The 26,549-nt window shown below is 43.8% G+C and overlaps 1 long non-coding RNA gene across 1 annotated transcript; it reads left to right on the top strand.

The window, feature by feature from the left end:
- The first annotated feature begins 1,218 nt into the window (after window positions 1-1,218).
- On the top strand, window positions 1,219-14,107 carry LOC111526882. Its single transcript, XR_002726516.2, has 5 exons — window positions 1,219-1,354; window positions 3,953-4,234; window positions 4,358-4,614; window positions 8,496-8,660; window positions 13,924-14,107. It is a non-coding gene; the product is annotated as an uncharacterized LOC111526882 (long non-coding RNA).
- Window positions 14,108-26,549: the final 12,442 nt, after the last annotated feature.

The following is a 26,549-nucleotide window of genomic DNA, read 5'->3' as shown; positions in this document are numbered from 1 at the left end:
TTGAACCCAGGAGGCGGAGGTTGCAGTGAGCCGAGATCGCACCACTGCACTCCAGCCTGGGTTCAAGCGATTCTCCTGCCTCAGCCTCCCAAGTAGCTGAGACTACAGGTGTGCACCACCACCCACGGCTAATTTTTGTGTTTTTAGTAGAGATGGGGTTTCATCATGTTGGCCAGGATGGTCTTGATCTCTTGACCTCATGATCTGCCCATGTTGGCCTCCCAAAGTCCTGGGATTACAGGCATGAGCCACTGTGCCCAGCCCATGAATGGCTTTTTAATATGAGTTGTTGATTTTTTTTTTTTTTTACTTTACTATTTAAGGTGGTTAATTTAAGAGAGTGTCATGATCAGATTTGCATGTGAAAAATATTACTCTAATAACACAGAGGAGGGAGGACTATAGTGTGCAGAGGTAGTTAGGAGGTTACTGCTATAGTCCAGCTAAGAGATAAGAGCCTGGACAAAGCCACTGGGAATGGGGGTGGTGATCGAAATTATTCCAGAGGTGAAATTCTTGTGATTTGGTGATTGACTGGGTGCAGGTAAGTGGGGAGGGCATCCTGGATGTCATGGGATGTCACTTGCTAAGCTCCAAATTGCTGCCTCTGGGTCATTGGGTTAAACAGAGCAGCTATTCTGAAAGTATGCCAGCGTGTACTATTGATTGGCAGCTGTGTGAAAAGGCACAGGAAAAGGCACAGCAAAAGGCTGCTTTATTCTGTTTCTCAGAATAACCACATTCTTGCCACATGATTTCATTGTACAGGATTTGTAGGTTCTTTTGCGTTTTATCCATCTGTGCATTTACTGCTGGTCTCCTGGGAAGACAGAAGACAGGTTATTTCAGAAATACAAACCCAAAGCAAAAACATTCCCTCCACGAGGCTGCTCTGAAATTAGATTAGTTTGTCAGATTAGATTGGAAAGGAATCTTAAATCATTTCGTACAAACTGCTCATTTTGTAGATGAGGAGGCTACATACAAGGGAGGAAAAATGATTTGTTATCCAGTAAATGGAACCATGGGCTTTATCTGAAGATAGTGAGAAACAGTAGATCAGCATGGTTAAAAGGAAGGAATCAGATCGCTCTGGGCTCTGCTGCTTACCAGATGTGCAATCTGGAAAGTGTTATTTAAGTTTATCTGAACACCAGTGTACTTGACTACAAAATGGAGTTGTTGCAAGAATTAAATAAAAAGATTACGTGTTCACAGGGATGATGCATCTGAGAGCTCAATGCATGCCAGTGATGACGAAGATGAAGATGCTGTGAGTGATGATGATGAGGAGGAGGAGGAGGATGTAATTGAAGGAGCTTGGGCTTTGCCATCAGTACAGCTGAGCTAAAATGTCTATTACTAGTTGTTTGACCTTGTGATGATGATCTAAATTCTGTAACTATCAATTTAATTACAATACATAACATAGAGATAAGAATCTTGATCTTGCACTATTTTGAGAATAAAGTAAAATAAGATGTATATTTAAAGTATCTAGCACAGTGCCTGGCACAAAGGAAATGGTCAACTAAAATTTACTTTCCATCTCGAATCCAGACTTCTTTTTCATCTCCTTCTTCTCCTTCCCTTTCTCCCTCTTCTTCTTCTTCTTCATCCTTCTCTAATAAAATTATTTTTATTAATACACTTTATTTTTTTAGAACAGTTTTGGTTTCACAGCAAAATTGAAAGGAACACAGACTTCTCATATAACCCCTGCCCCACCTGCACAGCCTCCCCCATGATCAACATCCCCCACCAGAGGGACACAGTTTTTACAACTGAGGAACCTACATTGACACATCATTATCACCCAAAGTTTATGTTAGGGCTCACTCTTGGCATTGTACATTCTATGTGTTTAGACAAATGTATAGTGACATGTGTCTATGATTATAGTATCATGCAGAATAGATTCACTGCCCTAAAACTCCTCTGTACTCCGCCAGTTCATCTCTCCCTCCTACTAATCCTTAGAAACCTCTGATCTTCTTACTATCTTCATAGGTTTGCCTTTTCCAGAATGTCATGTAGTTGGAATCATACAATTTGTAGCCTTTTCAGACTGGCTTCTTTCACTTAGTAATGTGCATTTAAATTTTCTTCAAGTCTGTTCATGGCTCATTTATTTTTAGTGCTGACTAATATTCCATTGTCTCCTGTATGGTAGTTTATTTATTCACTCACTGACTAAAGGACATCTTGGTTGCTTCCAAGTTTTGGCAATTATGAATAAAGCTACTATAAATAAAAGTGAGCAGGTTTTTTTGTAGATGTAAGTTTTCAACTCCTTTGGGTAAATACCAAGGAGCATGATTGCTGTATCTCATAGTAAGAGTATATTTAGTTCTGTAAAAAACCACCAAACTGTCTTCCAAAGTGGCTGTGCCATTTTGCATCAATACCAACAACAAATGACAGTTCCTCTTGCTTCACATTCTAGTCAGAATTTGTTGGTGTTCTGCATTTTGGTTATTCTAATAAGTGCGCAGTGTATTGTACCGTTGTTTTGATTTGTGTTTCTCTGATGGTATACAATGTGGAACAACTTTTTATGTAATTATTTGCCATCTGAATATCTTTGGTGGGATTTCTGTTAAAGTCTTTGTCTCATTTTTTTTAGAATCAGGTTTGTTTTCTTTTTGTTGAGTTTTAAGTGTTCTTTTTATATTTTGGATAAGAGTTCTTTATCAAATAGATATGCCTTTTGCAATTATTTTCTTCAGGATCTGGCTAGGTAACACCACAGTGTTCTCTTGACAGGGTCTTTTGCAGAGCAAAAATTATTAATTTTACTGAAGTCCAACTTAACAATTCTTTTTTCTGGATTATGCCTTTGATGTTGTGTCTAAAATTATCTCCAAACTCAAGGTCATCTAGATTTTCTATTATCTTCTAGGAGTTTTGTCATTTTGCATTTTATACTTAGGTCTGTGATCCATTTTCAGTTAATTTTCAGTAAAGGTGTAAGATTTGTGTCTACAGTCGTGGGTTTTTTGTTTTTGTTTTTGTTTATGTTTTTGCATGTGCATGTTCAGTTGTTCCAGCCCTATTTGTCAAAAAGATTTTTTTTTCCCTCCATTTTATTGCTTTTGCTCCATTGTCAAAGATCAGCAGGCTATATTTTTGTAGGTCTATTTCTGGGCCCTGTATTCTGTTCTATGGATCCATTTTTCTCTTTCTTTCCTAGAACCATGCAGTTTTGATTATTATAGCTTGATAGCAAGTCTTAAAATCAGGTAGCATCTCCAACTTTGTTCTCCTTCAATATTGTACAACCTTATTTTTTATCTTTATGCTATATTGTCATTTATTCGTTATCTGGATATCTAAAAATATGTATTACCATCATTACTCCTGAAGCCACTCGTCTCCATTCCACATGAATTTGTTCTCTACAATGTATGTCCACCTCTCTTGTAGCTTGTAGATAATGCCAGATACTGCCACTCCACTCAGCGAATCTCTGGGTCAACTTCGGGACAAGAGCAGTTCCCACAGGGAAATCCTCACCCTTCCAGAAACTGGAAGCGTTAAATGTGGTCTCCCACCTGGTTCTTACATCTCTATCAAGACAGCATTTGACAGATATAGTTAATAATTTATTGTTTGGAGACATTTGCTAGTTTCCTTGCTTCAGCAATTAAAACAATATTTTATCTTTTCGGTTGTTGTTTTCGGGGGGTCCTAGGAATGAGAGTGGAATGAAATGCTTCTGAACCCCTTTTCCTGAGCCAGGCTGATTTCCTTCAGATACTACAAAAAAACCTAAATAGCCCTATACTCGGGGATCTTTTGTAAAAGCGGCAGGTCTTCTGGCTGTAACGCAGACAGACCAGCTTGACAGCTCACTGTGACTGAACATGACTGAAAATCAGGTCAGGGATTGTCACCCGAAGAGAACAAAAAGGTCGGTAACCAGTAACGAAAATGTCCCTGTTGGTTGTAGATGGAGGCACATCACAGAACTGGCAAGTGCCCGCCTCGGGGAGGTCCATCTTTTCTGGAACTGCAGCATCCCATCTGTTTGCTTTTATGCCTTAATATCCCCAAAGTCGCTCTCGCCAAATGCTACAGAGCACATATTTATTGTTTTAATTAAAGTGAATAGGTTTGAGGATTTTAAAAGAGAACTTTGAAGCTATCCAAGGGGGTTCCAAAATCAGAGAAGGGAAAGCTTACACCAGAATGCATTAGAGTGACAGAGCTCATCCCAGGCTCCCTGATTCAGGTGTGAAAAGAGCACTGAGGTTATCTCAAAGGACAGTTCAGGGACAGAGGAATGGCAATGGGTCTGGAAGGGGTAAAAACTTGCCTGCAAATTTTTTTCTTTTTTTTTTTTTTGGAAGAAAAGGAGAAAGGGAGCAAAGAAGACGAAGAAACACTGAAACAAGAAACATTGAGGCACATGTCTTTATTTTGTTTCTCAAAAGATTCCATTAGACTCAATATGTCATTCTAAGTGCACCTGGATATAGTGCAGATTTAGATAACTCTCTCCTCCCCTTCTGACCTTTATTATGACTGCAAAAATTCTGTGTGTGAGGGATAAATAATGCATGCTCTCAGCCAAGAAGGGAAAGAAGACCCAAGGAAAAACTGCAGAATAGAGTGAGCAACATCTCTTTCTCTAGTATGTTTTTTGTTTCTGACCTACTTCCTCCTACCTCCAACAACACCCCTTGCCCTCCTTCTCCAACAATCGGGACCTGAAAACCTGGAAGAAGGGTGCTGGAGAGCATAGGTTTGGGAGTCAAACCTGCATTTAAAATACTCACAGTGATGACATGTCAATTGTGTGATTCTAGGCTAGTCCCTTCTCTTCTCTCTGCCTTGATCTTTGTAAAATGAGGATTCCCATCTTAGCGTGCTCGATATCAAAGGCTTTGGAAGGACAATAAATGAAGGTGTATGCAAATGAACGTTCTCCACTGCTCCATGGAGAGCAGACAGAAAGGAGAAAGGAAGTCTATTCTGGTCAGTTGTGGGCCTGACACATTAGGCGGTGAGCTGTAGTGGATGCAGTCACTTCTCAGTGAGTCTAGAATTACTTCATAGAGGTAGGAGAGAGCCCAGAAACCTAGTCAGAGGCCCCAGTCTGGCTTCAGTGGCAGCAAAGGGAACAAAGGCTTAACAGTCACCTGTGGGCTGAGGGGCTTGGTGTTTTGTTTTTGTTTTTGTTTTTTTACCATGTTGAGAAGTCAGAAACCCTCTGCTTCCTGCAGTTAAACAGAAAAAGATGAAGAGATAGCATTGAATTCAACTCAGTTCCCAAACTGAAATCAAAGACGAGTCTCACACAAGAATGATTTTTCTGTCTACATGTATATTTGTTTCTTATTCATGCCTCTATTTTGCTGAGGACTGTTTTCCAGCTGGTGGTTTAAATAAGGCCCCAAGCCCTTGACCCTCAAACGTTTGGATTAGAAAATGAGGTGGGAAAGGAAATGACTGTAGGGCAAAAAATTCAGCTTGGCTACTTAATGCCTGTGGGAGGAAGTTGTAAGCAATAACAGAAATAAAGTTTGAGGATTGTTTGCTCATTTGTACATTGTCTCTGACTCCCCAGTTGCACACCTAATTAAGAGTTGGACAGTTAGGCAAATAGTTTAAATGTATGATAAGGGAGTTTGGGATTAACACACAGTATAGGAAGAGGCACATCTGGTCCTTAGAAAATCATGGGAAGAAGTGTCCCTGCAGTGTGTTTTTTGGAGCTCCAGCCCCTGCTGCTCTGTGGGTATTTCTGAAACTTTCTGATATTGCTTTAACTTTCTGTGTCTTTTCACTCTATCTCTAGAACATTACATGTCAGAGATGGAAGAGATCTCCATGGAGGCAAAATCCGAGGTCTGAGGAAGGGAGCAAGCTGCTTGATGACACAGGAGTGGGCAGCCCAGGGCTGGTCAGGCCTTCAGATGCCCAGTTGCTCTGTACCCTCTTCTTCCATCTGCCCCCACCAGCCCCCGACCTTGGCTCTTTCCCATCCTGTCCCAAATATTTTCAATGCTTCTGCTCTCTTGGCGCCCAACTTCTCCACTCTCCTACCCATTTTCCTCCTAGACTTTCCTTTACCCCCTTGTAAAACTAGCCTTCAGAGCCTCCATTTCCTATTAGGTTGATAGGCCTAGGTAGAAAAAGGATGTGTCTGTGTGGGTAAGTAGAACCATCTCTCATGAAGGCAAAAGCAAGCAGGTATTTCTGATTGACCTCAGTGCTGATCCTCACCATTAGATCTCTGGGAAGATGAGAGAGTGGAATTCCTCTGTGGACTCTATCTTCACGCCCTGCCCGTGGATGCACTAATGTAAGTTTTCTACAGACAACAAATGGTTTGGGGTAATCACAGAAGAATTCCCTTTCTTGTTCCTGTTCCAGTTTCACTGCGTGTTTCAGAATTACAATCTCACGAAAGGAGTACAGCTGAAGGAAGGGAGCTGAGTCGCTGTGCACAGTAGAACTGTGGCACTGCTGGGCAAAAGGAGGTAACCAGGTTGCCAGGGTGAGGATGTTGAAAGCCTCAGTGCTGATCCTGTAACCCAGAGAAATCCTTGACTCTGGATGCAAAGGGTAATGGGAGAATTTGCTCAGGAATTGCTTGAGGAATCTGCACAATCAGCTTCTTCATTCTTACTTCCTATTAGAGGCATCCTTGCCATTTCCATGGCAACTGGGAGGCTGCATGGGTGTCATTGAACCATTGCATGAGGAGAGATGGGAGGGCCATCAGGTGGGGCAGGTAGGTACAGAGGCTGAGAACTGTAAATCTTTTTGTCCTTACCCATGGTTTTAACAGGGTGAGCCCCAAAAGCAGATGCAGGAATGTAAGGATCATTATTCGTTTTGTGACCTCAAGGCCCGAGATGCCCATCTGAAGTCATAAAGATGTGTGATGCGACTAGAGATTGGCACTAGAAAGATCCTGTGGCCCTTCTTCCTATCGTAGGCTTGGCTGCCCTCTTTTCTTCCTCTGCCCACAATTGTCTTCCTTTGCCTTCTTCTCCAAGCCTCTGTCAGAGGGCAAATTGAGGCCCAGAGTCAGGGAAAAGGCATACTTTTCTTTTGCAGGGAGCTGGCTGGTTTGAGGGGGATGGAAACTATAACACAGAGGCTAAGAGTAATGTCTGCTTTCTGTCTATGGGATTGTGACTGTCAGTTGCTTCATTAGTAACAGAAATGATGATAATTCCTCCTACATATAAAAGGCTTCCATGAGGATTAAATGGGTTCCTACATGTGTGACACTTCGTGCCTGTCATGTAGATGGTCCTATAGAAGCAGGGTGACTCTATATTCTATGTGTCTAGGATCGTCCCATTTGTGCCTGTTTTTCCAGGGTAATTGTTGAATGGCTCCCTTTACATTTCCAAACTATCTAAGGTTTGGGTGCTAATTATGCTATTGCTCTGTAAATTGTGTTAGCTGTTTTACTATGGGCAGTGATCCAGTATATTAAGACTTAAAGGGTGAGATGACACAAGCTAGGAAGTGAGGCAAGCAAGAGTTTGGCTTCGGAGCATCTGCAATCAACCCATTCAGGTTTAACTGCATTTATCTTGGAAGCGAAAGAATACCCTGTAACACTGAAGTTTTGCCCTTCCCCACCCACTCCCATCTCTTGGTGAAATGTGCCAAGAACCAATAAGGAAACAGCCCTACCAAGGTCCCATTCAGTGATGCACATTCAGAAGGCAAGTTTTGAGAGCCCTGCACAGGGGTTGCTTTCTTCTCTGCTACAGGTCAGATAAGTAGCATCAGGGTGCTGGGTCACCAGAGAAGCCGCAGAATCATGAGTTCCCAGATACACAATAACTATCTAGAGATGACCACAAATGCAAGACCTTCTTCTCTGGGAGAAGGGCTGGGGTCAATCTTGGCCGAACATTGCCACAGGGACCATCTTGCCTTTACGTTGCCAGAGTAGCAGGCTCAAAGCCCGACTGGAGGGTAGGTCCTTATGTACTTCAGATTATGATCCATCTATCATCTATCTATCTGTCTGTCTATCTATCTATCTATCTATCTATCTATCTATCTATCTATCTATCTATCTATCTATCTTTACTGCCATCAATACAATAACTGCTTCTCATTCTAACACTCTAGACCCTGGAGTCAAATCCAGCTCTTCCACTAACCAGCTGTATAACCTTGAGCAAGTTCCTTATCTTTTCCACATCTCGCTTTTCTCTTCTGTAAAGGGAGGATGATAACCGCTTCTATCCCATGGGGTTGTCTGAGAATTTTAAGCCATTTATGCCCTACTCATAGCATGTGCTTGGTGCACAGCAAGCACTATAGTAACTACTGATGTTATTAACACATTATTTCCTTCCTATTATCCTTAAGAGGGAGTTCTTACCTTCTCATCTCATCTCTTTAGTTTTCTTGATGTAACTCTAAATTAAAATAAAACTCTTCACTTTGTTAGGAAGAGGACCGTGACTTTCTTAGGCCCTACTAACATTTGCACTCACCATTTTGTTACACAGATGGGCAAACCAGGAAAACAGAACTCAGTACAGAAGGGAGTTGGGCAGCCTCTGTTCCTGTTTGGCTCTGTCCTTGAAGAAAATGATAAGAAGTGCACAGATTTTGGAATTAAACAGACCATGATTTGAATTCTGGATCTTCCAGTTGTAATCAGGTGGCATTGGGTAAATTGCTTAACCTCTCAGAGCCTTAGTTTACTAATGATATAGGACTTAAGAGGAAATTATTTAGGCAGATAGTGAGGATATGGAAGTCCTTGGTAAGGTTTTCCTTTTTTAAGGAAAAGTAGCCCCCAAATCCTTTTGGTTTCTAACAAACCGCAACCTGTAGAATTGAGCGGCAGACATAGACAAGCAAGCTGGAAGCTTGCATGGGTGAAGGCTACCTGGGACTTGGAATGTTCAAAATGGTGGCTCCATGTTCTCTTCTCTTTGCCAGCCATGTGTACAGTAAGGAGCAGACGACATGGCACCAGCCAAGTGACAAGCCCATTTGCATAAGATTAGGGTGGGGTGGCCAGTCTTCCCCACATGCTATGTAAGCATCACACGGGGTCCAACCAATCCGTGGGCCCTATGTACACCAGACACCATTTCCTCAAGCCTGTCTGTAAAATCTGGTGCACTCAACCATGGGCCAGAATTCCCATTTGGGCACCCCTCTCTCTCACAAGAGAGAGAGCTGTTCTCTTTTCTCTTTCTTTTGCCTATTAAACCTCCACTCCTAAACTCACTCCTTGTGTGTGCCCGTGTCCATCATCTTCTTGGTGTGAGATGATGAACCCTGGGTGTTACCCCAGAGAGCTGCACCACTTGACTAATATATAATACAGGGAAAATTGCATGGTTCTTGTAGGGATTAATGTGTGAAAAATTCCTAGCACAATGTCTGGCATGCAGCAGTATTCCATAAATGTTGACTTCTTGTCCCTTCCTGCTATTAGATTGTAAGCTCCTTGAGGGGAAGGAGGTTGTGTTTATTCATCATCCTACCACTCAGCACTTAGCACAGTGCTAGTAACTGAGCAAGCAATCAGTCAGTATTCACTACATGAGTGCTGAATGAATAGATTTTTTGTGCATTACATACCTTCTCATAAATAAACATATTAACTTTCTACTTACCGCATCATGGCTAATCACTGCTAGAGATGAAGGCTTTGGGGATTTAATGATTTTTGAAAACTATATTCAAGGTTAAATTACGAGTCAAGCCAAGACTTTAAACTGTTGGAAGCAATTTCCTCATATTTCAACAGTTGCTCAACCTCATTCGATTTATTTTTGCAAAGCCTTCGAACCCCTCCTCCTTGTATTTTCCCACATCCTGAGTATGCACATCATGGCAGCATCCTTGCTGTATTTCCCCGGGAAGAAAGCAAAGGCACTGAACGCAGTTTAAGGCTGAAGTGCCCCAGGCCTTGTGTTGTCAAAAGGAATTAACTAGAAGGTGAGGGGATGTTTGTCCTTGACATCACTCACTTCACTTCCTTAGTTCTGCATTTACTCACAAAGTGCGAGGGATGGAAAAGGGTGATGGATTTTGAAACTGGCTTTTCTCCTGGCCTACCCACAGCTAACTCATGAGCCTCATTCCTCCCTAAAACTCCATAAAGGGCTATATCTGCTGGTGGGGTGGCTGGGGTGGGGTTGAAACTGCCTTTGAAAAGATTACAAGAGTGAGAGACGTCAAGTATGGCTGACTCCATCTTCCTTCTAACCTCACAGGTTGGGCCTAAGCCAAGCTAACCATAGGAGGAGTTTAGTTTACATTTAACTCTGAAGCATGGATAATAACAGTTCCTCCCTAAAGTGAATCCCCTGCTTACTCAGGGACTGGAATTTCCTTTGTAAGACTAATGAAAGGCCACACGAGTAGGATTATGGGAGGGCCCTGAATTCTGCTAAGATGGAGATGTAGCTAAAGGATAACCAGCCTTGTCTCCTAGCTTGCCTTTCTATAATCCCTTGCTGCTCAGGAGTCATGTGGCCAAAGGTCACCAGATCTGTGACTTCCTCAGTTGCTTCTATAGATAACGACACCATTGTAGAGCCTCAGATTGCTCTTTTGAAATGTTTTTAAGATTTTTGCATTCTGACAGCCAAATGACTCCACCCATATCTGGTACTCAAGACTCAACTGGTCCTGTGGCCCCACCCAGAGGCAGACTCAGCACATGAGGACTGAATCCTTATGAGTGCATCCCCAGCCGATTAGCAGCATCCATTCCCTAGCCCCCTGTCCCCCTAATTATCCATAAAAATCCTAGCTTTTAAGTTCCTGGGGAGACTGATTTGAGGTATAGCTCCCCTTCTTCTGCTTAGCTAACTCTGTGTTAATTAAACTCTTTCTCTGCTGCAGTACCATGGTCTCAGTGAATTGGTTTTGTCTGTGCAGCAGGTAGAAAGAGCCCATAGGGCAATGACAGAGGTCTGCTTGTTCAAGGTTCCCTTTGTTCTTATGCCTCCTCAGGCATCTTCTTTTCATGATCCTTGGTACTTAAGATTTCTTGGTCTCCTTGGAGGCGTGTCTGATGGGATGAGAATTAATCAAACAGGGCAATTCCTTCCTGCCTGGAGTGGTCTGGGAGTTTCTTGACTTTTTCTCTGGATTTTAAGCTTCCCCAGGGCAATGTTTCGTTTGCTTGTTTTATGTTGTTAGTACCTAAGACTGAGCATCTGGCCAGATACAACAGCAATCATTTTGCGGGGGAGGGAGGGAAGCTTGTGGCCCTTCTCTGTGAAGGACAATCACATTTTATTTTATGAGAGGCAGTCATTTTCCTGAGGTTGTAACAAAGACTTTGTGTGTGTGTTGTCAGGAAAGGGATGGATACTGTTGGAGACACTTTTTGAGAAACAGCAACTGTCTCTCTTTATTAGGTAGGGACCTGGGAAGGTGTAGACCAATCTGCAAATGGATCCTGTAGATCCACAAGGCCGAAAAGGAACAAGATGGTAACTCTGAAACATTTGATGAGGGAAATAAGCAGGCCAGAGAATGGTGACAGTCACCAGGGTTCATGGGCTGGAGAGAAGGGGTCAGGTAGATTGCTCAGGGAGACCTGGTTGAAGCTCAGTGTGTAAATGAGTCTGGAAGGGTCTCAGCACCTGGTTCCCCTGACACGGTGTATAGACCTGAGTACCAACAGTTGAACATGTGTGCTTGTGAACTAAGGGAAATATAACCATAACTCCCCACTGTGTGGTGATCTAGGCCAGCACCACCATGGCCTTGGCTGTGGTGGGAAGTGTCTCTACACCTGTATGAGATCATTCTTCCACAGTGTCCTCTGGTGGTAGTTTGGAGCAATTGCACTTGCCCTTGGAGGAGATGGCCCTGATTGATGTTTTTTTTTTTTTTTCATTATACTTTAAGTTCTAGGGTACATGTGCATAACGTGCAGATTTGTTACATATGTATACTTGTGCCATGTTGGTGTGCTGCACCCATCAACTCGTCAGCACCCATCAATTCGTCATTTATATCAGGTATAACTCCCAATGCAATCCCTCCCCCCTCCCCCCTCCCCATGATAGGCCCCGGTGTGTGATGTTCCCCTTCCCGAGTCCAAGTGATCTCATTGTTCAGTTCCCACCTATGAGTGAGAACATGCGGTGTTTGGTTTTCTGTTCTTGTGATAGTTTTAAAGCAAGCTTGTCCAACCCGCCGCTCAGAACAGCTTTGAATGTGGTACGACACAAATTTGTAAACTTTCTCAAAACATTATAAACATTTTTTTCTTTTTTGCGCAGCAGCTATCGTTAGTGTTCGTGTATTTTATGTGTGGCCCAAGACAAATTCTTATTCCAGTGTGCACCAGGGAAGTCAAAAGATTGGGCATCCCTGTAATGCAAGAGTGACTGACAAAGCCCTGGAGCTCTTGGATAAGTGGTGAGAATAAATACAGGGAAGATAAAATAATATCAAGAAGCAAGGAGAGAGATTCTGGACTTCATGTTGATTAGGAGAAATGACTTGAGTGATTCATTTAACAACAACAAAAACATGTGACTGTAATTATACCCCAATTACTGAAATATCTCATACCAATTGCAAAATTTTTATTTAACTATTTTACTTATTTATTGATTGGTTGATTGAGACAGGGTCTTGCTCTATCACCCAGGCTGGAGTGTAGCAGCGTGATCACAATTCACTACAGCCTCAAACTCCTGGGCTCAAGCAATCCTCCTTCCTCAGCCTCCTGAGGAGCTGAGACCATAGGCACATGCCACCGTGTTTGGTTAAGTTTTAAAATTTTTTGTAGAGACAGGATCTCACCATGTTTCCCAGGCTGGTCTCAAACTCCCAGGCTCAGGCCATCCTCCTGCCTCAGCTTCCCAAAACGCTGGGATTACAGAGGTAAGCCAACATACCCAGCTGTAAAACTTACGTCATGTGCAACGCATATAGGTGGATTTCAGGGCATGTTTGTTGAATGAAGAGGATGGAATTAAGGCTTTCTAAATCCACACTCTGATAGAAACTTCACATACTTATCCGTTTTATTTCTTACAAGCTGATAAATGTTGTTATCTTCATTCTACCGATGAGTCGTTGAAGGGCCCATCTCCAGTAGTGACTGGTAGAAACAGTATTGGAACCCAGAACTGACTCCTGAATCCTTGTTAGCCCCACTCTGTCATCTCCTGGGTCAGATGGGATGCTGCCCAATGTCTGCCGCAGCCTCGGGCACTGAGTGGTGAAGCAGATGATTTGGATGGATACAGTTAATGGAGGCCTGGGGTCAGTGAAGGTGATTCAATTGAAACAAAGTCAAGGAAAGTTTTTACAAAGGCAGAAATTAGGCGTTTTCCCCTGAGAGTTATGATCTGGTGAAAGGATTATGGTACTGAAAATCCTAGCAAAGGCATCAACCAGCAATACTTGTGAGTTCCATTAGTTACAACCATCTGCTATTGGGGATGGGAAGGGAGAAGGGAATAAAAGAAAGTAAGCTAAAGGTGTTTGTATTGAAAGCCAGAAAAAAAAAAAAAAAAAAGGAAAAAACGGTCAGCCAGGTGGGAACATAAAAAAGAAAAAGCGAAATATTTTGATAAAACTGATACACTGAGATTATTCAACTGAAAGAAATATTAAGTGCATATGGGTTATTTTGCAAGAAGTCCTGCCAAAATCATATGAGGTTAATTATTTTGACCCCCATTTTCTGCTCCCACACTTGACTGAGGGCATTCCAGACCGAAAATGACACCATTGCCCTCAGTAACATGTCTACAGCAACTAATGATCTCTCTGGAGTGTAGCTCAAGTTCCTAGAGTGCAACTGTAACTCTAGAAGCAAATTGGCTTTGCACTAATGGCTTCAACATAATTGCTAGTAGTTTCTGGTCCATTCTGGCAAAAACATAAAGAATGCAATTCTTAAGTGCTTTTTCTTTCCTTTTTCTTTTCTTCTTTAAGGGCCTATGGTTCATCTTGCAATATTAGAGAATATGTAACTGCTGGAAGCTCATTTGTGTAGAAGCACTGGTTAGACCAAGTCCCAGGAGGGTGGGGACCTGAACTGCCACATGCACATTGTACCCAAGAGCCTGGCCCATGAAAGTAAATCAGTGGATACATGAATAACAAGAAGAATATGTGCTGAAGTTTTGTTTCTTTGAGGACTTTTTTTTTCTTTCCATAGTTTTGAGCATCTCTGGTGTTTTGAGATTTCTGCCAGTCTTTGAGGATGTAATGCTCAATTAGACTTGTTCTCTTTCCTCAAAGAGCTTATATAATAGTTAGTGAGCTAATTCTCCTGTTTTGAGAGACAGGGGAAAATGTTATGTTATAATGAGTCATATCGACTAGGCTGACTTTGTTACTTTTTAAAAAACATTCTTCCACTCCTGCTTGGATATCTCTGTATACAAGACTCAGAGACAGGTATGACACCCCTTAGGAGGGGTTCTGATGTGCGAATTTCTGAGACCCAGAAGCACCCACCTTCCATTTTCCAGTGCCCCAAATTCTATGAAAACCATGAGCACATGCATTCGCTCCCATGTTCTTGGGTGCCTCGCCTATCAGACAAGGGTCACAAGATCTGCAGGGCAGTTGCGTTTCAAAATGAAATGGATGTGAAAACAGCTGAAGCCCAGCAAGCACTTGATAACTGCTTCTTCTCAAGGCAAAATAAGATTCTTCTATGAGGTAACAGGCTCCTTCTGGGCTTAAGTAGGCGTAGGGTTTACAGTGTAGATTCTTGTGCTATGGTTTTCCCAGAAAAGAGGGAAATCTTGAAATCACAGCACTTTTGTAGTAGGGAGGATTTCAAGCAGTGCTTAATAAGGTGTACATGACCACAGCAGAGTTTCCCCACCCATCTCAGGGAAAAGGGCCCTGAAATTAATTGTGAGGATCCTCTCCTGTCCCCAGGGACCTAGATGAACCCTGACTAATGAATATTTAAATCTCACTCATTGTCTGCTCTCACACTCAAACCCTGATTCATGACTGTATGCTTTCCATTTGGCATGGAACAAAGAGAGATCGCAAGTCCACAGGGTATAGTTCCATGCCGTCTGGGCCTCCTTTAGACATTAGCATTACAGTAATCATATTGATAATGGCATCTTATCATTGCCAAGCTTTTAATATATATTTATCAGTGCTTTACACATTTTAGCTCATTACATTCTCCCATCAGTCCTGTGAGGTGGGCACTGTTATTGCTCCCATTTTACAGACGAGCAAACTGAAGTTTACACAAGTGCAATAGCATGCTTCAAGTAACATAGCTGGTGTGGGGGGCCCAGGATTTAAACCCACAGTCGTCTGGACAGCAGCACCCAAACCCTTACCGCAACACTCAGTGGCTTCGCAAGGCACCTGGGTGGTGGCATGACTCAATGAACTTGACTCTTTCTGGAAGTTCATTCCTGCACCAGCAGTGGCACTCTTGAAGCCTTAGTCTCTTTGCCTAAAATAGGCAGAATAAACTCACAGGACTGAATGAGATGTTGACTCTCAATACATGCTGATTTCCTTCTCTCCATGGAAATCCATCTGTATAGAAAGCTGAGTGGGACATTTTAATGTCAGCGAGCTTATGGGTCACACAGCCCACAAACGTATTCCTGGTTATCCTATATACGGGTGAGAATCGGGTTTACCCACCAAAGCATTTGAGCACTGACATTGTTTTAATCAATGACTTCAAGCTCTATTGGATTATAACTCTTCTCAATAGGACTACATGTATTGTGACTTTAAGTGGAGCCCATGAATGTTTTGGTTTCAGGTGGCAGCCTCTGAATGTTTTCCCAGCAAAGTTAATTAAATGTACCCGACGCTCTCCATGCGCCTTCCCTGTCTCTCACACAGTCAGGCTTGCAATTTCATGTGCTCTCCCTTGATCTATTTTTATACCATCACGTAATAATTTATCTGCTAAATATATCCATCATGCTGGATTTGCATTTATTTTTTTTATTAAGTTGCCTGCCAGCCTCCCATAGTTTAATCAGTGTTTACTCAACTCTCTGAGTACTGGAGAGTGTAGAAGTACAAGACGTGGGCCCAAAGCCAGCCTCTGGTAGCTGCTCAGCTGTGTGACTTGGGGCAATCCCTTCCTGTCAATCCAGGTCTCAGTGTGCTCCTTTATAAAACGGGAGCAGGAGCTACACCGAAGGGTCGCTGTGTGGTTTACGGAAGGTAAGATAGTAAATGCAGTATAAACAGTGGGGCTTGCCTTTAGAAATGGTTCATCTTTGCATGGGTTCATTGAGTACTACAGAGTCTTCATCACCATGCATGCAGAGATAGGCAAAGCAGGAAGGACAGTAAGCTTAAGGGCTGTGGAAACAGATTGGCCCTGCTCCCAGCTCCTCCTAGCTCTGTGACCGGGGACATAATGGTTTAACTTTGTTGTGCCTCAGTTTACTGTAAAGTAGAAATGATCACTGTACTTATATCACTGGTCTACATTAGGATTCACTTAGTGGTTCCCAACTGAAGGTGATTTTGTCCCCAGGGGACATTTGACAATGTCTGCAAACATTTTTGGTTGTTGCAATTGGAGAAGGGGGTGCGCTGCTGGTGTCTAGTGGATAGAGACCAAGGGTTCTGCTAAACATCCTACAATGCACAGGACGGCTCCCCACAACAAAGAATTATCCAGACCAAAGTGTCAACAGTGTTAAAGTTGAGAAACTCTCATTAACTAATATAATGCATATACATTCTTGGCATAGTTATTGACATATAGCAAGTGTCTATCTTGCAGAATAAAGTTGACTGTGTCTGGAGAGAGTAATAGAATGCCTTAATGCCAGCTACAGCACTAGGATTGGAAACTGAATGCTAATTCCTCTCAGTCCCCTGCACACCCAGCTTCATCACAGCTTATTCCCTTGTGCTGACTTCATGCATGCCAGTTTGGCTCATCCATCTGCCAGCTCCTTGGATGAAAGACATTAGCTTGATTCCTCTTTGAATCCCTTCTGATGTTTAGTGCTGTGACTACACACAGAACACACTCCGTTATGGTCAGTGAAATCAATAGCTGCTTTAGAGATGGTTGGCAGTTTGGTTTGAGGAGTGGTAGAGATATATGGATGTAGGAGTCAATTGCTCAGAAAAGCAGGTGGGGCTCTTATAGGAGGCACTGATGAGGGACTGGGATAAAGAAGTGTATCCTCCAAGATCACTTGGCCCAGGCTGGAGGCTGTTCAGGCTCCAAACCATCACAGAGGATGAAGGAGCAAGAGTCCCTTAGTCTCTCCCTTGGAAAGACTGCTGGTACGTCTATGGGACAGAGCCTGGGTGAATGTTCACAGAACCACCAAGGACTGGACTAGGTCTACAAGGCACTACAGAAGTCATCTGGCTCCTGTGTTTGTCTTAGGAGAAACCAGTGGTCCAGCTAAAAACTGGTAGAAGCTGGACCAGAGCCTATGGGAACATGTCTTAATGAATATTACATCCTCACAAGCTAGCAGAGAGTTTGATATACCAGAAATGCTTAGTAAGGTGTAAATGCCTCTAGAAGAGTTTCCTCTCCCATCTCAGGGTAATCAATTGTAAGGGTCCCTTCCTTGTCCCACGAGACCTAGATGGACCCTGGTCTATGAATATTTAAATCCCACTACTTGTCTGGTAGTTTCACAATCAAACCCTAATTCAAGATCTCAAGTCCACAGGGCATAATACCTTCATGTCACGTGGGTCTCCTTTAGACAAAAGTAGTGATTATAACAGTGGTATTAATAGTGACACAGTTACTGGACTTTATTAGATACTTATTGGTACTTTACACACTTCAGCTCATCACATCCTCCCATCAGTCTTATGGGGTGGGCACTGTTACTGTTCCCATGTCACTGATGAGCAAACTGAAGTTTAGGCAAGTTCAATAGCATGCTTCAAACAACACTGCTGGTGTGGGTGGGCCCAGGCTTTACATCCACAACCACCTGGACGGCAGCACCCAAACCCTTACCCATAACACTTCACGGCCTTACAAGGTACCTGGGCAGCAGCACGACTCAATGACCCCGAAGCTCATTCCCACACCAGCAGTGACACTGTGGGCAATTTACTTACCCTCTTGAAACCTTAGTCTCCTTGTCTGAAAAACAGGCAGAATAAACTCACAGGACTGAATGAGATGTTGACTCCCAATACATGTTGATTTTCTTTCTTCCATGGAAATCCAATCTGTACAGAGAACTGTGTAGAACATTTCAATGTCACGTCTCCTGATGTCCCCTAATCCAGAGCTCCCCCGGCACTATGCACAGACACCTTGCCTTGCCCACCCCCAGGAGTCTCTGGGGACAATGAGGTTGTGTCCCTTACTTCTTGGTATCCTCCCCCATTGCGTTAGCAAAGTGCCCAGACCAAAATTAGGCAATAAATCCTTGCTAAATTGCATGCATAATCAGACACAGAAAAAAGGAACACATATACATATGTATATATAGTATTTATACTTGTGTATTACAGAGATAGAGGGAAAAGACACCTCATTCTCACGCCTTCAACCATAAGCTCTAGTTCTCCTCTTTTTTTGCTTTTTAGATGAGACACACAGGGACACTCGGGGACTGAAATGAAGGACCTCCCGGCTAGAGCTGCACGGCCAAGCCCTTCCCTGATGCTTTCTCTGCTCTCTCCAGCTCTCTTGCTTTCTCTTCCCTGGGGCCATGTCTTCTGATCATGAAGTGGCATGACCATGCTGCTTCATATGTTGTGGCTCAGTGAGTTGTCTGTGGAGAAACTTGACTAATGAATAATGACAGAGTAGAAAGAACGTGAAATATTGAGTCAGGAAACCAGGATTTGAGTCCCAGTTCCATTTATTATCTCATCAGGGTCCCTCCACTCTCTGAACCTCAGTTTCCTCTGTCATAACATGGGAACAGTGATCCCTCTTCTGCTTATGGAAATCGAATAGGATCATGACTACTAAAGAGTTCCACATCAAGTGGGACACAGATAAAAGACATTATGAGTGCCTCATCCATGAGGTGAAAAGTCCCATGAGAGTAGAGACTATGCCTTTTACCTTTTGTATGTTCCTTTGCAGTGCCTACCACTATAGAGGTGGTAAGTAGACACCACATCCCCATGCGGTGCCTACATGTTAAAATACGTGTAATTAATTCATAATAGTACACATAATGATGCATGGAGAAAGATGAACGTGATTACAAATATAGTTGCATTTCTCCTTTTCCCCCTCAGTTCTAGTTTTTTCTTTTTTATTCTCATTTCATTACTTTTATTTCATTTTATTTTATGAAAGAGAGAGGAAATAAATAAAGTGAATTAAAATGAATACACAACTACTCATGTGGGGAATATGGAAGTCATCCAATGTGAATGGGCATACAAATGAAGTGTGCTGTGATCTGTACACACAAGTAGTTTTTTAAAAAGTGGAGAGATGGGTGGAGATGGGAGGAGGTGGGGGGCATGGCTAGAAGAAGGTAGGTGGGGTTGTTGAGTAAAGGAGGCTGTGTAATAATCACGATGATCAAGGTATGCTAAAATACCACCACTGCCAACCGCTGGTCACCAAAGATCAGAGGCAGCTGTAACCACACGCGTAGAACACAAGGGGGAGAGGAAGTTCCACCCAGGAACCAGGCAAGGACAAACTTCTCTAGCATTGTTCCTCTCCACCTGTATCAGGTGGTGCTGATACAGTTTTGTTGAAAGTCTGTCTGTTGATGGTGGGCTTCAGGGACTCTGTGCATTTCTCTTTATTTGTGAAGCAGTTAACTCCAGAGATGGAGTGACAGAGAGAAAGCAAACAGAGATGGCCTCTGTCTTTCATTTTTCCTTCCCAGGGAAAAGAGGGGCAGAAGTAGGATAAAAGACGAGAACACATACAGACAAAAATAGAAAATAAAAATTATTTAGAGAAAAACACTTACAGTAGAGGATGAATAGGAAAGGAGTGGTGTGGGGTGGAGTTTCACACCTTTGAGGAAGGGAAACAACATGAAATAAAATCAGAAATCCAAGTCTCCTGCTCCTGGGTACTTTCCTTTACCCATCGGAGAGATTCGAGCCAGGCCTGCTTTTTTTATTTAGGAGAGGACTTTTGTTTCTTTAAACAGAGGTACCTGGTTAAAGGTTCTTTAGGATCAGATGGCTGCGATCAGGCATGGTCCAGAAGTCCCACTTTAGACCAGTGGGGAGATGTCAGCCTTTACACGACTAAGGTAGGTGTGCCTCTTTAAAGCAAATAAAATAAGGGAAAATTAGAAGCTACTGATTTTATACTGAAGGGCAAGGACTCAAATTTCAGACTAATTTTTGGCTATTAAAAATTATTTGAAGATAAGGAACAGGTTGGAATTCCTCTTGTGAATTTTATTCCAAATTGCACACCAGCATTTACTAAATACCTACTGTAAGTTATTTCTGTATGACATCATTATCCCATTAGATTGAAAAGTGGAGAGAAGCTGGTATGGGAAGTGTCAAGGTAAGCAGTTCATTCCAAGTTAGAAGTGAAGATAGAATATTTCTTTAGGCCAGGTGCAGTGCCCGCGCCTGTGGCCGCTGCTTTGGGAGGCTGAGGCAGGAGGATCCCTTGAGGTCAGGAGTTCGAGACAAACCCGAGCAACATGGGAAGATTCCTCTTTTCTACAAAAAAAAATTTAAAAAATTAGCTGGATGTAAGGGCACCTTGTAGTCTCAGCTACTCAGGAGGCTGAGGCAGGAGGAGAGCTTGAGTCCAGGAATTCAAGGCCACAGTGAACTATGACCATGTCACTGCACTCCAGCCTGAGTGACAGAGTGAGACCCTGTCTCAACAAACAAACAAAAACAATTTTTTGAACAGGGTAGCTAAACAGTATTCAGTTCATACCTAACGTCAACTTTCACCTGCACCTATGGTTTTGTAGACAATGAAGCTAAGGAGTACTTGGTCAATAGCTCCTGAAGTCAGGATTTTTTAAATCAGGCAACCTCAGCCAAGATTCTCTGGGTGCACAGACTCCTCTTGCCCCCTGCACTGACTCTGGCTCCAGTGAGGTCTTCCCTGGGTGCTGGGGGTAACAATCGACGGGGTTGGGAGGTAGGAGGTGCCTCTCACCTGCCTCAGGAACCAGGCTCAGGGCAGGCCCCAGGTTCCCCAGGATTAGAAGAAGGTCCCCCATTCTTTCATCTCAGAGAGGGAACCTTAGCATCAGAGCTGAATGAATTCACTCATGATTTCATTTGTTCATTAATTCTTATATTTCTGAACATCTCTCATATGCTTCAATCCTGGGGATATAGCTTCTAACAAGCCAGGCAGGGTCTCTGCCCCCAGGTGGAGACTTACTTTCTGGTAGGACCAACAGATAGTTCACAAGGAGATGAGATGAACTGCAGAAAATGATTAGTACTGGGTAGAAAAGGAAACTTGTAATGGAATAGTGAGCATGGTGGAGGGTGGAGATAGGGAGACCAGCCAAGACCTCTCTGGGGCCATGACACAGAAGAAGCCAGCTGCAAGGAACTCTCCAGACAGAGGAAAATCCAAGTATGAAACTCCACAAACAGACCCGGCGTGCCTGACGCATAGGAGAAACTCCTCATCAGGTCTGGTCCTGGGTGGGTTACTAGAGCTGCCCTCAATAACCCCATCAAGGAAGAGAGCCTTTGCAGGCCCCACCCCAGAGATGCTGAGTCAGCAGGGGTGGGGAAGCAGGAATCTGCAGTTTAACAAGTCTTGAGTGATTAGAATTCACCTAGTCCTGCCATCAAACTGCTGGAGCAGATGGTGACATGGGGTTAATGACCAGAATCCCAGATTCAAGCTCATTTTTATCCCATTAACTGAGAGTTTATGATTTGGTCAAGGCTTGTCAAATTGCAGCAGGAGGAGGAGGCCTCAGGAATGATTTAGCACAAATGAAAAAACAGCACAGAGATGTTACAAGGTTTCCTGAAGCCACAAAGCAACACGAGTTCACTCTGGGGTTCAGGTCAATCGGCAGCTGGGAGCCCCAGAAGTCCACTCAGTGTGGACTGGTACTGTAGGTTTTGCCTGGAAAGAAAAAAGAAAACCAGCTATAGACAAAATCTGGGTGAACTAACCATTAAATGTCTGGCTTTGCTTCACACCCTTCCCTGGTATACCTGTCATGACAAATTACTTGCTAAGTGTTCACCAGGTAACTAAATGGGAATAGGTATTGTATGAAGTGTTTATTTATAAACCAACCAACAGCAAAGAGATGCTTTGGTTTTACAATAGTTCATCTTTAACCCTTCTTTATGGGGATGACAAATCAGAGGGAAAAGTTATATTTCGAGGTCACGGAGTTTCAAATTATAATGTCATCTGTTTACTAGAACAGAATGCCCCCCCCCCCCCCCAATTAGGGGGTGGTGGCAGTGGCATGTACCTAGCACATGTTAAGTAGCAAATTAGCATTCGAGCTGAGCTGATTGTAGATCTCAGTTTCCTTAACTCTCCTGCCTGTTATTCTTTGCAGAGGCAGGAGGCTATACCCTGAGCTTTTGACCCTCCCCAGAAACCAGGCTCAGGACTGGCCTTAGGTTCCCCAGGGTTAGAAGAGGGTCCCTCTCCTTGCATCTCAGAGTAGAAATCTCAGGGTCATAGAAAGTAAATTAATTCCTGACTTCATTTATTTATTCATAAATGAATAGATTTGCCACAGCAGAAATATGGGCATGTGGTCTAGTAGGGGGTTAAATTGCCTGATTTGCAAATGAGTTTGTCTGAAAAGTTCTTTAATGTTTTGTCATACACTTCACCAAAAAGACCACAATTATACACAATTAGGTCAATGCTTAAAAATCTGGGCCAAATTGACCCACTCTAAAACCAATCTCTGTTACCACTAGTGCCAAGCAAATAGGTATTGTAGACCTGATTGAAGAGGGGAATATTTAACCAACTGAATAACACAAGAGCATTTTTAAGAATCATAAAATATCTGATGCCTTTATGTAAACCATACTACTAATTGCAAATGAGTATTGTCAATTAAAGAGGGTTTTTAAGAAGAGATATGTAGAAACATTTTATTAGCCATCAAATTGAATTGCTACATATGCTAGAAAATATTATAGCAGTATTTCTTAAAGAATATTCTATAATTCAGTTCCTGTTCGAGACCGTTGCCATGATGGTTTGTGCCATTGAGGTCTTGTTGAAGCATTTCTATTGAGTTTGTGGACCACACCCTTCAGACTCAGACGTACCTGGATTTGACATTTAAGCCCTCTGCCTCAGCTGAGCCCTCTCCCTCAGCTGAGGAACCTTGGGCAAGTTAGCTGTTTTCTCTGTACTCAGCTTTCTCATCTGTAAAATGGGCTTGGCAGTACCCTCCTCTCAGAGTTACTGATAACGTCCGCCAAATGTTAAGCACAGAGCCAAGTGCCTGGCTGTGACATCCACCATTAGGGCTATTCTCTTCTAGTTCCTGCCTCCCACCCTAAATTGCCTTACCCTCTTGGAAAGCTTTAGTCAAGAGCTGCTTCAGAAGACTTTGAGAAGACCTCAAGGCCATGCACAGGAAGCAGAACAGCATGAGGAGTATGTTTGACCCTGGTCTCCAGGAAGGGATGGTGACACTAACAGGAAAACACTGCTCTGGGCAAATGATGTCTACTAGAGATATCAACCGTTCTCCAATCACCTGTAAGAGAGCACCAACATCAAAAAAGAATGTTCTCTTCACAGTCATCAAGAGAAAGTGTCAATTGTTAAGTGTCTAAATTGTACCAGACACTTTATAATCCAGAGCTCATTTCATTTGCACAAAAATTCTATGAGGCAGGCATTCTAAGCTCCATCATTTTGGAGGTGGGGAAACAAGTTCAGAGAAGTTTAGTCACTTCCCCCAAGGTCAAAGCCACCATGTTATGTTTGTAATCCTCAAAACAAACAAATGTGGAAGGGTAGAGGTAAGTAGTCAGAGTCTAAATGGGAAAGGAGCAATTAGAACAACCCCAAGACCCATCTCTGCACACACGAGAAAACATGTCTGGGACATGAACTGAGACAAAATATGATCCTGTGAAAAGAAGAGGCTTCGTGGAGAAAACAGATCTAGGCTGGTGGGGAGGAGGGTGGAACACAGCCTGGGAGAGGGCTGGAGGTGGAAGGAACATGAAGGGATATGGAGCAACAGGATTTCCAGCTGGGTAGCGCTAATACCAGGAGCCCATGAGCCATGTTGCTTCTCTCGCTGTCCACGCCGTGGAGCAGGGACTTGTGTGCATTCCTCTCTCTGCCTCCTCCCCCACTGATTCTTGAGTTATCAAAGGAATGACATGTATTTAATTTTGTTTCCCCAAAACCATACAGTGCCTGGTACAGAGTTAGAGGCCAACATACCTATTAAACAGGTGAATGAGCTGAAGATTAGCAGATTAATCCAGGAAGTCTTCCTGTAGGAGAGGGCCTGGAGCTGGAAAAAAAAAAAAAAAAAAAAAAGGACAAACAGAGGTGCAGGGTGGTAGAAAAAAAAGGCATAGAGCTGTTTTATACAAGTGAGGAACTGACGTACGTGTGTGTGTGTGTGTGTGTGTGTGTACTCAGGGATAAGGCATAGACAGGATTGCTCCCTTCCTAAATTTGGGAAGAATTGTTCCGGATCTGCTTTAACAACTTGCATTTTGGAGGCAAATATGCCTGAGTTCAAGTCCCACCTCTGACACCACTAACTGTAACTTGGACACAGCACTTAACTTTTGTGAGCCCCAGCTTCCTCATCTGTACAATAGGGATAATAACAAGAACATGTACCTGTCAAGATAGTTAAGAGGGATAAGTAAGATGATGTGACACCCTCACACAGGTCCTGACACATGGTAGACCTTTGTTAATTATGATCCTCCTGCTTTAAAAACCTGTGTCCTATCCTAGAAGTCCAGGACCTCTTGGTGACCAAATATGTGAAGTTTATCAGCCTCGGCCATTTGTGCTTGCTTGTGATGCTTCTGTTCTCTGAGCTCCCAGGATCAATAAACCACTGATTAATGCCTCAGAGTGCACCTGGACGTTATTGTCAGTGGACCTAGTTTAGCAGGGGTCCAGATAGGATGAAAACATATTTCAGAGTAGAGTTAAACCTAGAGGGACGTGCCCTCAGCTGCCTTCTTCTCCGCCATCGTCCAAGGAGTATGATTTAAGCCTGGAAAGCCCTGAAGATGAGAACTTGGCTCATCAAGGTGACTCCATGTGGCTCTGCCCCAGCTTGGCAGTGTGGCTTGGGATGGCCACTTAGACTTTCTATCCTCTTCCTCCTGATGGGGATTTAGCACGGTTGATTCAGTAGATTCTAGCCGTTTGAGCTCTGGCATGGGACAAAAGGGCAACAAGCCACACACACCTGCTAGCAGGAGCTGACTGCCAGTGGAGTTTCAGGAAAAAAGAGGTAGGCGGCAGAGACTAATTCTTTGCTCCCCACCTATAGTTTCAGCTGTGCTTCCATCTGACAAATCAGGATCAGAATACACACACACACACACACACACACGCACACACACACACACACTGCCCTAATGGAATGGTATGCAGCCAGTCCTACCTGGAGTCCCAGTTGTCTTTCTCTTTCAAATACAGACTCTCCCGACAGCTATTGGGGGCGGGGGAGGGGACTACTTGTTGCTCTTTCTCTGAGGCTCCAGGGGCAACCTGGCTTTTCTGTCTCAGGAGGGGCTCCTGGCTGCTCCCCTAGAATGCCCCCTCGCTGTCTGCATCAGAGGCACTGTGGGTTTGGATCGCCCCCTTCCTTCTGCGTTTTTAGCATTCTCCGCTCTGGAGATCCCAGGCTGGGTCTAACCTGGGATCCCCGACATTGATGCAAAGGAATGCCGCCTCCAACCTCACACCTGGCTCCTGGGAGTTTAGCACTGTCTTCCTGCCACCCAGGGGGCGGGGTGCCATGTCAACCCTCGAAGAAGCCCCCACTAGCTCCCTTCAAAAAGGGCGAAAAAGAAAACTTGGAGAAAGTCCCCAGCCCCCACCAGACCTTCTCCCCCGCCCTGCCCCTCCCCCCAAGGCAGCCTAGCAGGGACAGGAAGCTGGGGCGGGAGAAGCAGGCAGGCTCTGTGACCTGGGGGTTGTCCCTTTTCTCCCGGGAGGCGGGGGGAGAATGGATCCCGGTCTGCGCCCCTCTCTTCCGTCCCCAGTCTCCGGATACCGGTCCTCGTCTCTCCGTGCCGCGCGCTGCCTCCTCTCCCCGGTGCTAGCAGCGGCCGCTGGCATTTGGAATTCTGCCCACAAAAGGGGGCCTGGAGGAGGAGGAGGAGAGGAGGGATGGAGGCCGGCGGCGAGAAACGGCATCCGGAGTCCAAAACATCATGGGAAAAAGAACGGAGCGGCGGAGCTCTGAAGGCTGTGCCGCTGCGCCCGACCGCAGTGCATCAGCGTGGCCGCCCTGACATCCCCCAGGATGGTTAACATGGGGCATTATGCGCTGGTTAACAGGCTCCGAGCTGCTCAGCGACTTGTTTTAAGCATTTTCTCCCTCGCTCTCGCTTTTAATCTTGTCTCTAGTGGCGTGTGTAGGGGGGAGGACTTTATTTCCATTGGCTAAGCTCTCCCTTCCCACCCACAT

Source organism: Piliocolobus tephrosceles, chromosome 16 (genome assembly GCF_002776525.5).
Source record: "Piliocolobus tephrosceles isolate RC106 chromosome 16, ASM277652v3, whole genome shotgun sequence".
NCBI classification, from domain to species: Eukaryota; Metazoa; Chordata; class Mammalia; order Primates; family Cercopithecidae; genus Piliocolobus; species Piliocolobus tephrosceles.
This window is presented reverse-complemented; position numbering and strand designations above follow the sequence as displayed.